The following is a 10963-nucleotide window of genomic DNA, read 5'->3' as shown; positions in this document are numbered from 1 at the left end:
ACCAGTCCATTATAGCTCTCTGGCTGGGGTTCTTGGACAATCTGGCTTAGAATTTAATTAGGACCCTTTAAATAAACCTTGAAAACAGCAAGCACTGACCCTTGCCCCAGGGCCAGGAAACTGCATTTTTTCCCTCTTTCACTTGATTAAATGGGGCTGCTTTGGCTAGAGTTAGGTCTAATTGGGAAGGCATCACTATGGGTGCCTGGAGAGCCTGAAGAAAGGGTTCCCTGGAAATTGCTTCGGTGAAGTCATGTTTCCTGAGTCTTGTGATGGTTATCTAGGGAATTTCATAACTTCCCATGGGCCCATCTATCCATCCATCCATCACCTACCCACCTATCCATGTATCTATCATTCATCTACCCATCAGGTCAACTGGAGGTGATTTACATCTGTCCATGATGTCTACTTCATGAGGAAGGGGCCAGGCAAATTTTTGCATTCACCTCCCAAGACTATATTCCTGGGAACTGGTAGATTTGTTGACAGAGACAGGGACAGAGAGAGAAGGAGACAAAGACAGTCAGACAGCAAATAGATGGAAATATTTATTTAGACCTTCCAAAGCGCTAGGTACTGCTAAGTCCTAGGAGAAAGCCAATCCCTGACCTCAGGGAGCTTATATTGAATAGGGAAAGATGACCTGGAAGGAGCAGAGAGGGGAGGAGGATGGGTGTGGCAGGGAGAGGTCCATAGTGCTATTTCATGTGCTGGCTTTGTTTTTATCTCAATGGTACCAAAAACTGGGAGCCAGGAAAAACAACTTTGTTGTTTTAGAGTGCTGGGGTTTGCCTTTACATTGTAGAGTTACAGGTTTGGGACCTGCCCCAGTTGATTTGGGGGAGGGACTTCAGGGGAAGATGTAGCCTGTCATGTTCCAAGTTGTTATAACCCTCCTAACCTGCCCTTCCTGAGGCAGGAGACAGGAGAACTTTTCATACATCTCCTGGTTCTCTTCACACTTCAGGGGCTTCTGGCTTCCAGCTTCAAAAGGAAGGTGGGAGATGCCAACCTCACCTCAGGTTGCTGAAGGAAGGATCCTGAGAAGAAGCTGACATACCAGGTGCTGGCAGTCTTCATGATGTCTGCATCCTGAGCCTGTTATGGTAGAGACTTTGGGGAGTGAACTTTCCCTTGGGAGAGATCTGGGACTCTCTCCTGGTTTAGCTGAGTTACCTTGCTCCCAAATGGAGGCTTCCTTCATTCTGTAATTTCTGGTATGTATTCTCCTATGTATACTTTCTCTGATTTATGTTTTGCGATGAAACTGCATAAATGGGTTTCTTTGATGAAAAAAAGTCATCTGGAGAGATATGGGTTGCTCCAAGTCTGAAGAGAGCAGAGCTGGGATGGGTGCGTCCTCCAGTGGAGGGTCTAGGGAGGATCTTGTCCATAAGAGGCTCTAAGGGTGGAGGCTTTGCAGTTGTGAGGAGGCCATAGATGGCCTTGAAGGCAAGTGGACTTGGTGGATAAAGCTCTGCACTTGGCATCTGGAAGACCCTGCCCTGAATACTAACTCAGACATTTACCAGCTGAGTGCCTCAGGCAAGGCACTCTTCCTCTGTCTTTGTTTTGTCATCCCCAAAATGGGCATAATTCTAACATTCACCAGGATGTTGTGAGGCTCAGTTGAGATGTGGGCAGTGCTTTGTGGATCTTCAAACACTATTTATGTGTCAACTATCCTTCTGATCCTTATTGATGATGAATTCACACACCCCTTTGGAAATGACCCTCTGCCACTATGGAGACCACTCTGGAAGAACTGACTTTCTGAGTAGGATGGCTCTGATTTTAGTGACCGTCCAGACCTACCCATTAGTGAATTGGAGAAGCACAAACACCAACTGCTTCTTTTCAAATGAAATGTAAATCCTCTATTGCATGAAGACAGAGTCAACTATACAGAAATTTAGACTATCTGTGATAATCAGGGATGGAATATTCTGGTCAACAGAAAGTACCCATGTATATGTACTTCCTGGGAATCAGAAGTTCAGAGTTTTGTTGATCTATTGAATCAGGATTCATTTCCCCCTCCTGCCTCTAAAGATATTAGATGTATCTCCTTGTGTCACATTCTGCCCTGGTGAATTCCAAGCAGCAGACAGATCATCTCCACTGGGAGCAAGGCAGATGTTAGCAGGCACCTTCAAACAGAATATTGACACATTCATCTACAGACTCTATCTATCTTCTTTCCTACAAGGAAACTCAAGGAAGAATTTGCCATATGGATCTTTGCATAGGTGACCTTAAGTAAGACTGGGAACTCAGACACTCTAATTGATCTGTGACCTCATCTATTTCAGCATTCACTCCAATCATTGGACAATGTTCTCAAATAGAAATTTTCAAAAGACATCAGTACAAGGTGACCATTCTTGTACTGACCCTCTGCCAAGCAGGAGGGCAGGAAGTGATCTCCCAGGACCGTCACAGGTGCGGGTGGGGCAGGGACAGGGGCTTCTTAGTCTGGTTCAGCCCAGCTGCTCCCCATGATCTCACACAACATAAAGCCAGGGAATTTGTCTAAAGTGCTGCTAAAAATTCACTCACAGAATGGGAGCTTCTTTTGGGTTCAAGTTGTGCTCTTTTCCTGACTGACATCCTTAACAAGGGTCTTTGTGACTGAAATACGAGAGAGAAACAGAAGCCAGATGTGAGGGTTGCAGAGTTCTGCCTCTTTTGGCAAAGCTGGACTGAGGAGCCTGTGGGGGGGGGAGGGGCCTGGAGAAGCCCCTTCTGCTCTCTGGGATCACTTACCTCCTCTGAAAAGAGAAGGAGGAACTTAGGGAGCTTGGAGATCTCTCCACCTCTAGATTCTAAGAATCTATGATTCACGCTGTGAGAATCACTTGAGTGGAGACTCTTCTGGCCCAGGCCCCCTGGCACCAAGGACAGCACTTTCCTCACAATCAGTTTTGATGTCTTCTGTCTCCCCTCAGTCATGGGGTAGCAGTGGGATGGAGTCAGACTTCCTTCCTTCCTTCCTTCCTTCCTTCCTTCCTTCCTTCCTTCCTTCCTTCCTTCCTTCCTTCCTTCCATCCTTCCTTCCTTCCTTTCTTCCTTCCTTCCTCTCTCCCTCCCTCCCTTTCTCTCTTCCTTCCTTCTTGACATGGCTAATGTAGGAATAAATTGTGCAATAATGATACTTATTTGTAACAGTTTTGTTTTTCTTGCCTTTTCAATGGATGGGAGAAGGGAAGTGGGAAATGAGGAAAGCTGGAACTGATAATAAAATAAAATTGACTTAAAAAAATTTTTTTAAAAACAAAAGGCATAGGAAAAAATAAAATTAATGGAAAAACAAAAGTTTGCTAGTGCTCCTCATGTGAAACCCTAGCTTATCCTCCAGCTGTTACTGTCCTATCCCATTTATCTTGTCATATTCTTTATCCAAGCTTTATATCAGCATATATGACTTCCCCTGATAGTAGGGAAAGCCCTGGATTTCTGTGTATCCTCTTGGCCTGCAGGCTACCTGGCACGTGTAGGTGCTTACTAAAGACTTGTTGACTGATCAGTGTATGAATGCATAAAGTTATAGCTATACTAAAGAAGAAGCTACAAAATGCATAAGAATGTCTAGGTCTGATAACTCAAAGCCACCTTTCAAAAGTAAAGCCCTCTCAGGTGCATCTCCTCTGATGGTGCCTGGGTTACTACAACGTTCCCATGATCAGGGAAGAGAGAATGGATGTGGCAGATTGAGCTCTACCACAAGTTGTGTGCCAACTTGCCGCACAAACCAAGGCTGAAGCTTCATTGTGGACTAGCAATGGTGGCCATTGTCATTCATTGAGAAGTGTCCCCCAAGTTCTGTCCCTGTGTTCAGCACCAGTGGAGAGTGGAGGCAAGCCACTTTGGGCCAGGGCTTACACTCTATTGGGAAGCTTTCTCTTCACTAGCAAGTGCTGCTGCCTACACTGTCCTGGCCAGCCAGAGCTAAGAGAAAGTTGGCTGTAGTTTGAGGAGGATGAGAGGACACATCTGGTCCTTGCCTTTGCTGTTACCCATACACATCCAGTTTTTGAAAGCCCACATGCCTAGCAGGACTAGTAGATGAATCCCCTTCCTGAGAGCATGATTCCTGCCGGGAGCATGGATGGGAGATCCCTCTCTCTGAACTGATCCTGTGCATAGGTCTCTGAAGACCCTCAAGGTCATCTCTTCAACCAGGACTGTTTCCTTTTTGGATTTAGTGTTTCTCTCCCCCACTCCATCCTACCTTTTTTGCACAGAGTTGGAGAGACAAACAGACAAAGATCCTCCCACAGCCTTTCCTCTTTCCCTAATGACTCTCATTTTTCTAGCAGCTTTATCCAGGACTTGACAGTTTCCTATTCCCAGACTTTTCACCATCTGCCCAGATGTTTACTTTACTGTATTTTCAAAAGGCAGCATCTGGCTGTTGTTTTCCACAGACTATTTCTCTAGATATTTGCAGATTTTCCTGTGTACTTCTCATCATGACCTTCCCTCTTAAATTCCCTGACAAACCCCAAATCCAAACAAACTTCCAGTGCCTAGCTAATCCAAAGGGTGCTTGAACTTTGTCCCCTCAGATGAGAAACTGAGACCAGCATAAATTTGACTGATGCATCATACATGACACAACAGAGTGGTTCTGACCCCAACCACCCATGGGCACCCTTGTCTCACTCGTTAGAAGCAGCCAGGTATACTCTGACTGTCAGTACTGGTTCAACGGTTATGCAAACAGTAAGAGTCACATCAATGTTTCTTGAGAATAAGCTCTCTGAGGATAAGGTCTGTTCTACTTTTGTCCCTGTTTTCCCAGAACCCAACACAACTTGACACATGATACTTAACAAATGGATTTGTTTGACTCACTGATGGAGCTGAGTTGAGTTGTTTGGCTTCCAAAATTGGTTACTAAGCTGACTTGGTTGGTTAGCCAATGCTAATGTGCCCAGAGTTACAGGACTGATTTTCCTTTGAACCATTTGAGTGGTTAGTCTTGAAGGAGTAGAATGGCTCATCTCCCAGTCTTGGGAACCCATTCCATCCAGCTGTCTCCTTAGTGGCCATGGATGGTTTGTCATAAAGGGTCTGGCCAAGGCAGGGCTGAAGGCTTGAGCCAGTTTCCACCTCACTCATGGGCAAACACTTGAACCACAGAGCTGATACCCTTAGAAGAGACACCGGTTGAGGGCAGGGCTCTTTGTCTTCACATCCCTGACCCCTTGAACTGGACCACCGCAGGTGTGTACTCAGGCCAGATGTGCACTGCCCTATCTGTTGGTCATGCAGAGAGATGGCAGGGAAGCTTTTGGCAGATGAAGGTCATTAGGGAGTGAGGGGCTCTTCGTGGAATCTAGGCCACTCTGAGCCACTAGCCCTGCCCATGCCCGCTTTGCCAGGGGAGTGTGTACAGGCTGCCTTTCTTCTTTTGCCAATGAAGCTTTTGAAGCCCTCTCCAGGGAGGCTCTTTAATATCTCTTCCAAATTGAAATGCGAATTACCTACTTATAAGTAGAGCACTGAGGCCTCCATGGAGATCCCAGAATACAGGGAAGGCTGTTTGTCTCAGCCCACCTGGCCCACTCAGCTGACCCCTGCCAGGAGAGGATTCCACGTGAGGAGGAAGGAGGTAGAAAGAAAGGAAAGAAAAGGGGGAGGTGGGAGGAAGCAAGGGGGGAAGAGGAACTGGTCTCCAGGGAAGGAACCAAAGCTCAGCCCCGTTTTATTTTAATGTTTCAATATTTTTAATTGATGCCTTCTGGATTTCTATCACAGAGGCAGCTGCAGCACAGTGGACAGAGGAAGAAAACCTTGGATCTTGTCTATGACAAACACTGGCTGTGTTATCCTTGGTGAGTGATTGAACCTCCTCCTACAGAGAAGATGCTGACCTGTTTCCATAGACACCTCACCTGGGAGAGCCTTAGACTAATGGAATCACAGGCCAATCTTGTCCCTATCTGTATCACCTACATTCCTCAATATAGCTCTCTTCCCCCCACCCCCCTGCAAGAGCTATCACTAATACAAAAAAAGAGAGAGAAAAATCTAACAGTAAAACTAGTTCATTGAAAGTAAGCAATGCCTCAAGCAAGCTTGCCGTGGGTGCCATGTGCCATAGCCCTCACCCCCACCCTGCAGAGAAAGAGAGAGCTGCCTTCTCCTCCCTCTTCTGTGGGGTTGAGTTGGGCCCTGCATTTGAACTCATTTGTTCAGCTGGTGTCATTTAGTACATCTTCAGTGAGGGAGCCATGGTCTATGTGACCTTTCTGGCTCCTTAGTTCTTGTACATGACCTTCCCAGTTCTCCTACATGACCTTCCTGGTTCCCTGGTTCTTGTGCATGATCTTCCTGGTTCTGCATTTTTCACTTTGTCTCTATTCATGCAATCCTCCCATTCTCTCATCATGGTCACTGTTTATTACAGCATCATAATACCCCATATGCCACTACTTATTCAGCCATTGCTATGAATATTTCTGAGTCTCTGGAAGCTTTTTTGCCCTGACTTCCTTAGGGATCATGCATAGCCATGGGATTTCTGGATCAAAGGGGAGAGACAGTTGAGTCACATTCTTAGCATGTTTACAGAGACTAGTTCCCAATTCTACTAACAGTGTATCCATGGGCCTGACTTTCCATAGCTCCCTAGGTTTATCAATAACTTGGCATGTTTCTCAGATTTGTAGACAAGAACTGGAAGGCCTGACTATACTGGCTCTTTCATACTAGACAATATGGGTAGTGGCATCTAAAAACATCTCCAAAAGCCAGAGCATAGGGATAAATGTAAAAGCTTATTTTTAAGTTACAAGATTAGTTTTGCAAGTACAATACAAAATGTAGGAGAGGTCATTAGACAGCATTTTATTTCAGAAAGATCTGGGGGTCTGAATGGACCACAAGCTCAGCAGGAGTCAGCAATGTAATATGGCAGCCCAAAAAGGCAGTGCTATCTTGGCTTATATTCAGAGACACAGAATGCAGAAAGAGGGATGTGATGGTCCCTCTGCTCTCTGCCCTGGTTATGGAACATCTGGACTGTTGTGGTCAGTCTTGGGCACTGAATGTTAGGAAGGACCTCTAGGAACATGACTAGAGGCCCAGGGCGAGCCACGTGAAGATTGGTGGCAGGAATTTGGGCTGTAGAGCCTAGAGAAGGTGGGGGCAGGGGGGGCACACAGGTACATGAAAAAGGCCTTCAGGTGTCTGCAGGATCTCCTGAGCTGGACTTGGAAGAAAGCCAGGGATCCTCTGAGGCCTTGCAAGGAGGGAGAATGAGGGGCATGGGCATCTGGTGTCTGCCTAGTGACAGGCACTAACCTGATAATGGTGCCATCTGGGCTTTCCTCCACGTCAGGGATAAGAGGGTTAAACAGCTCAAGGATCATCCCGGATCTGGGGGCCTTCCCTTGAAGACCTCCCTCCACAGTGACAATGAATGCTGAGTGAGGAAAGACCATTGGGGGGGGAGGGGGGTGCAGACCTGAGTGCCAACACAGCCTCACACACTGCTCAGTTCTATGACTCTGGACAAGTCACTTGACCCCTGCCTGCCTCAGCTTCCACAATCATGAAGTGGAGATCATCATAGGATCTACCTCCCAAGGTTCTAGTGAACGAGATGAGACCTGAAAAGCCCTTAGCACAGTGCCTGGCACATAGTAGGCAGGAAACTAATAAACCCTTATTCCCCTCCTCCTCCCTCCTTCCTCCCCTCCCCCTCCTCTTCCCTCCCCATTCAACCAGGTCCAAGTCCATTGAGAATCCACTTGTCACCGAGATCACATTTCTCCTTGTTTTCAGTAAGAAAAAACAGAGAGACTCAAACAAAGTGGAAAAGAGAAATAAAGTCAGTTCGGCTCTTGGCGCTTTTTGCCTTCCCTATGTTCACCAGTTACGTCTTCAAAGATCTATTCTAGGACTATCCCAGGAATTCAAATCAGGCTCCATGGCAGAGACCAGGTGGCCACCTGTTTGAGATCTGGCTGCTGAGGATCTCCTGGCCCTTCCCTGAGGTCTGCGGTCCTCCCTCCTTCTCCCCTTCCCCTCCTCCCTTCCTCCCTCTCCTCCTCTTCCCCCCTCCTCTCCCTTCTTCCTTCCCTTCCCTTCCCCCTCCTCCTCTCCCTCCCCCTCTTCCTCCCTCTCCTCATTCCCCTCCCATTCTCTCCCTGATTCTGCAGGCTGGCTTGTCTCATGAACCAGAAGCATTCCTAAGATTTGTTTGGAAGTCTGTTTCTTGGAACTCAGAACACATTTTCCCACAGAAATGACATTGATTGGGTTCCCAGAGAGCCAGCGGTACTACTTCATGCCTGGGACCACTAGGCTGACCCCCTCCCTGCTTTTGATAAGCAGAGGGCAACAGGGTGTGAGGTAGTGAACAACAGGAGGGCATGGGGAAGTGGGGGGATGGACAGACCCTCTGTGGCCATCAGGTCACTGAATCACACACACTAATATGTGGATGGGATCTTTGAAAGTTGTCATTTTAAACCACAATTAGAAAAGGAGAAAAACCTCAAACACCTTGCAGTGATTCATCTCAGCCTCAATAGAATGGGAAAGTGCCCTAACAACATGCCCTGGATGTGACCAAGTGTCAACAGACTCCCAGTGTGAAAAATGGAAAAGGAACAAGAAACAAGAGAGAAACAGGCTGTGGCTGGTCATGAGGTTGTGAAGAGGAAGCAGTCCGACCTAGAACTCCTGGAAGGAGCTGCTCCAGCCCGAGCCCCTTCTCCCCTCAGGCTCCCTCTTGTTCTTACTTTTGGTTACAGCTAAGCCCAGGCTTCACCAACAGCCTCCAAAGAAGCCCTGTGGGGGTGTGAAGGGTCCCTGGGCTTTCCCAGCCTATGCCAGCAAAGCACCAGCTGTGTCCTGTTGTGTTAGGGAGGCAGCCTTGCCATCGACAGAGAGCCTCAGGGAGATCACTGGACCAGCACTGCTGTTGCTGCAGAGTCCAGGAAGGCTACCTGCTTTCACAGGCACAGTCATGGGAGCAGAGAGTGGGAAGGACCACAGGCTTCAGGTTGTCTACAATGAGTAAAGTGTTAGCCCTCAAAATGTGAGATGGAGGGAGAAAATGTAAACTGAGCCTTCCACGTTGTTGTCCAAACGTGAGCTAAAAACAGCCTCTTGGGCTGTTTTTCACTGCTCAAACTCTTAAGTTCCAACATTCTGAGGCCTGGACCACGTGGGGCTCAAGGCTGTGACTGTTAATGGACCCCCAGGGACTGAGAAGTCATAGCCAATAGAAAGATGGCTCAGAGCTTCACACTGGGGAGGAGGTGAGAAAAGAAAACAGTGGGGTTGGCTTTGCTTGAACTCCGTGGCTCTAGGGGTCATCCTTCCAATGGATGACCTGGTCTCCCCAGCCTGCAATGTTCCTGCAGACACCTCCAGGACAGTGGCCAATTGGGTACCAGGCATTGCTCTAAGCCCTGAGGACACAAAGAAAGGTCAAAGATAGTCCCCAACCTCACCAAGCCCACTTTCTAATGTTGGAGGGGCAGGAGGGAGGGACAATATGTGAACAACTGCATATGTACATACATGATACATGCAAGGCAAATGAGAAGTCATTTCAAAAGCTTTCTGCAGAAGGTGAGGTTTCAGTTTTGTCTGAAAGGGAGCAGCGAAACAAAAGAGAGGACACGAAACATTTCAGGCATGAGAGCTAGCCAATGTGAAGGCACAGAGATGGAAGAGGGAGGGTCTTGTCAATGGTTCACAGAGGCCAAGGAGGAGAGCATAAAAGAAACCTAGAAAGGTCAGAGGGACCACATGATAAAAAGCTTTGAAAGACAGTCAAAGGGCTTCATATTTGAACTACTTAATCACTTGGAGGTCATAGGGAGCCCCTGGAGTTATTGGTGGTGGTAGGGGTGATATGGTCAAATCTTCACTTTAGGAAAATCACTCTGGTGACTGAGTGGAAGATGGACAGGAGTGGGGAGAAACTGAAGCAGGCAGTTCCTATTATACTAGTCCAGAAATGAGGGGATGAGGGTCTGCACTCGGAGCCCAGGCAGGGTCAGAGGAGGGAAGGAGATATATTCGAGAGATGCTGTGGAGGTGAAATGAGCAGGCCTTCACGACAGCTTGGATGAGAGTCGGGGGAAGAGGCATGAGAGATAGTGGGGAGTCTGGGATGACTCCTATGTTAGGAGCCCAGGGGACTGGGAAGAAGACAATGTCCTCTGCAATGTTAAGGAATTGGGGAGGATTCTGGGAGATAGATGACGAGTTCAGTTTTGGACATGACCAGTTTGGGGTGTCCAATATGCAGTTGAAGATACAAGACTGGAATTCAGGAGGAAGGTTAGGGCTGGACAGGTAGATCTGAGAATCATTTGAACAGAGATGATAATTAAGTCCATGGGATCTGGTGAGATCTGGTAGTATAGGGAAAGAAGGGAGACAAGGAGGAATTGTAGGAGGAATGGACAAAACTCTCTAGACCAAGTTCATCATGTTGGGTGAGTCAGTGACTCAGGGGATATGAACTCCCCCCCACCCCAAACACATACACACACTCAACCACACACCTTCACACTCATTCTCCTTGATAATTTCATTAAAGATGATGTCTAGGCTCTTTTTTTGATCATGGCTTTCAGGTATTCCCATCATTTTTAAATTGTCTCTCCTGGATCTATTTTCCAGGTCAGCTGTTATTCCAACAAGTTATTTCACATTATCTTCCATTTTTTCATTCTTTTGGTTTTGTTTTGTGATTTCTTAGTTTCTCATAAAGTCATTAGCCTCCATCTGTCCCATTCTAATTTTGAAAGAACTATTTTCTTCAGTGAGCTTTTAAATCTCCTTTTCCATTTGGCTAATTCTGCTTTTGAAAGCATTCTTCTCCTCATTGGCTTCTTGAACCTCCTTTGCCAATTGAGTTAGCCCATTTTTCAGGGTATTGTTTTCTTCAGCATTTTTTGGGGTCTCCTTTAGCAAGGTGCTGATC

General features: G+C 47.0%; 1 long non-coding RNA gene across 1 annotated transcript; it reads left to right on the top strand.

The window, feature by feature from the left end:
* Nucleotides 1–970: 970 nt before the first annotated feature.
* On the top strand, nucleotides 971–5843 carry LOC140517672 (uncharacterized). Its single transcript, XR_011971719.1, has 2 exons — nucleotides 971–1220; nucleotides 5767–5843. It is a non-coding gene; the product is annotated as an uncharacterized lncRNA (long non-coding RNA).
* Nucleotides 5844–10963: the final 5120 nt, after the last annotated feature.

The sequence above is a fragment of the Notamacropus eugenii genome, chromosome 1 (assembly GCF_028372415.1).
Source record: "Notamacropus eugenii isolate mMacEug1 chromosome 1, mMacEug1.pri_v2, whole genome shotgun sequence".
Taxonomy (NCBI): Eukaryota; Metazoa; Chordata; class Mammalia; order Diprotodontia; family Macropodidae; genus Notamacropus; species Notamacropus eugenii.
The sequence above is the reverse complement of the archived record's forward strand: the minus strand, read 5'-3'. Positions and strand labels throughout refer to the sequence as shown.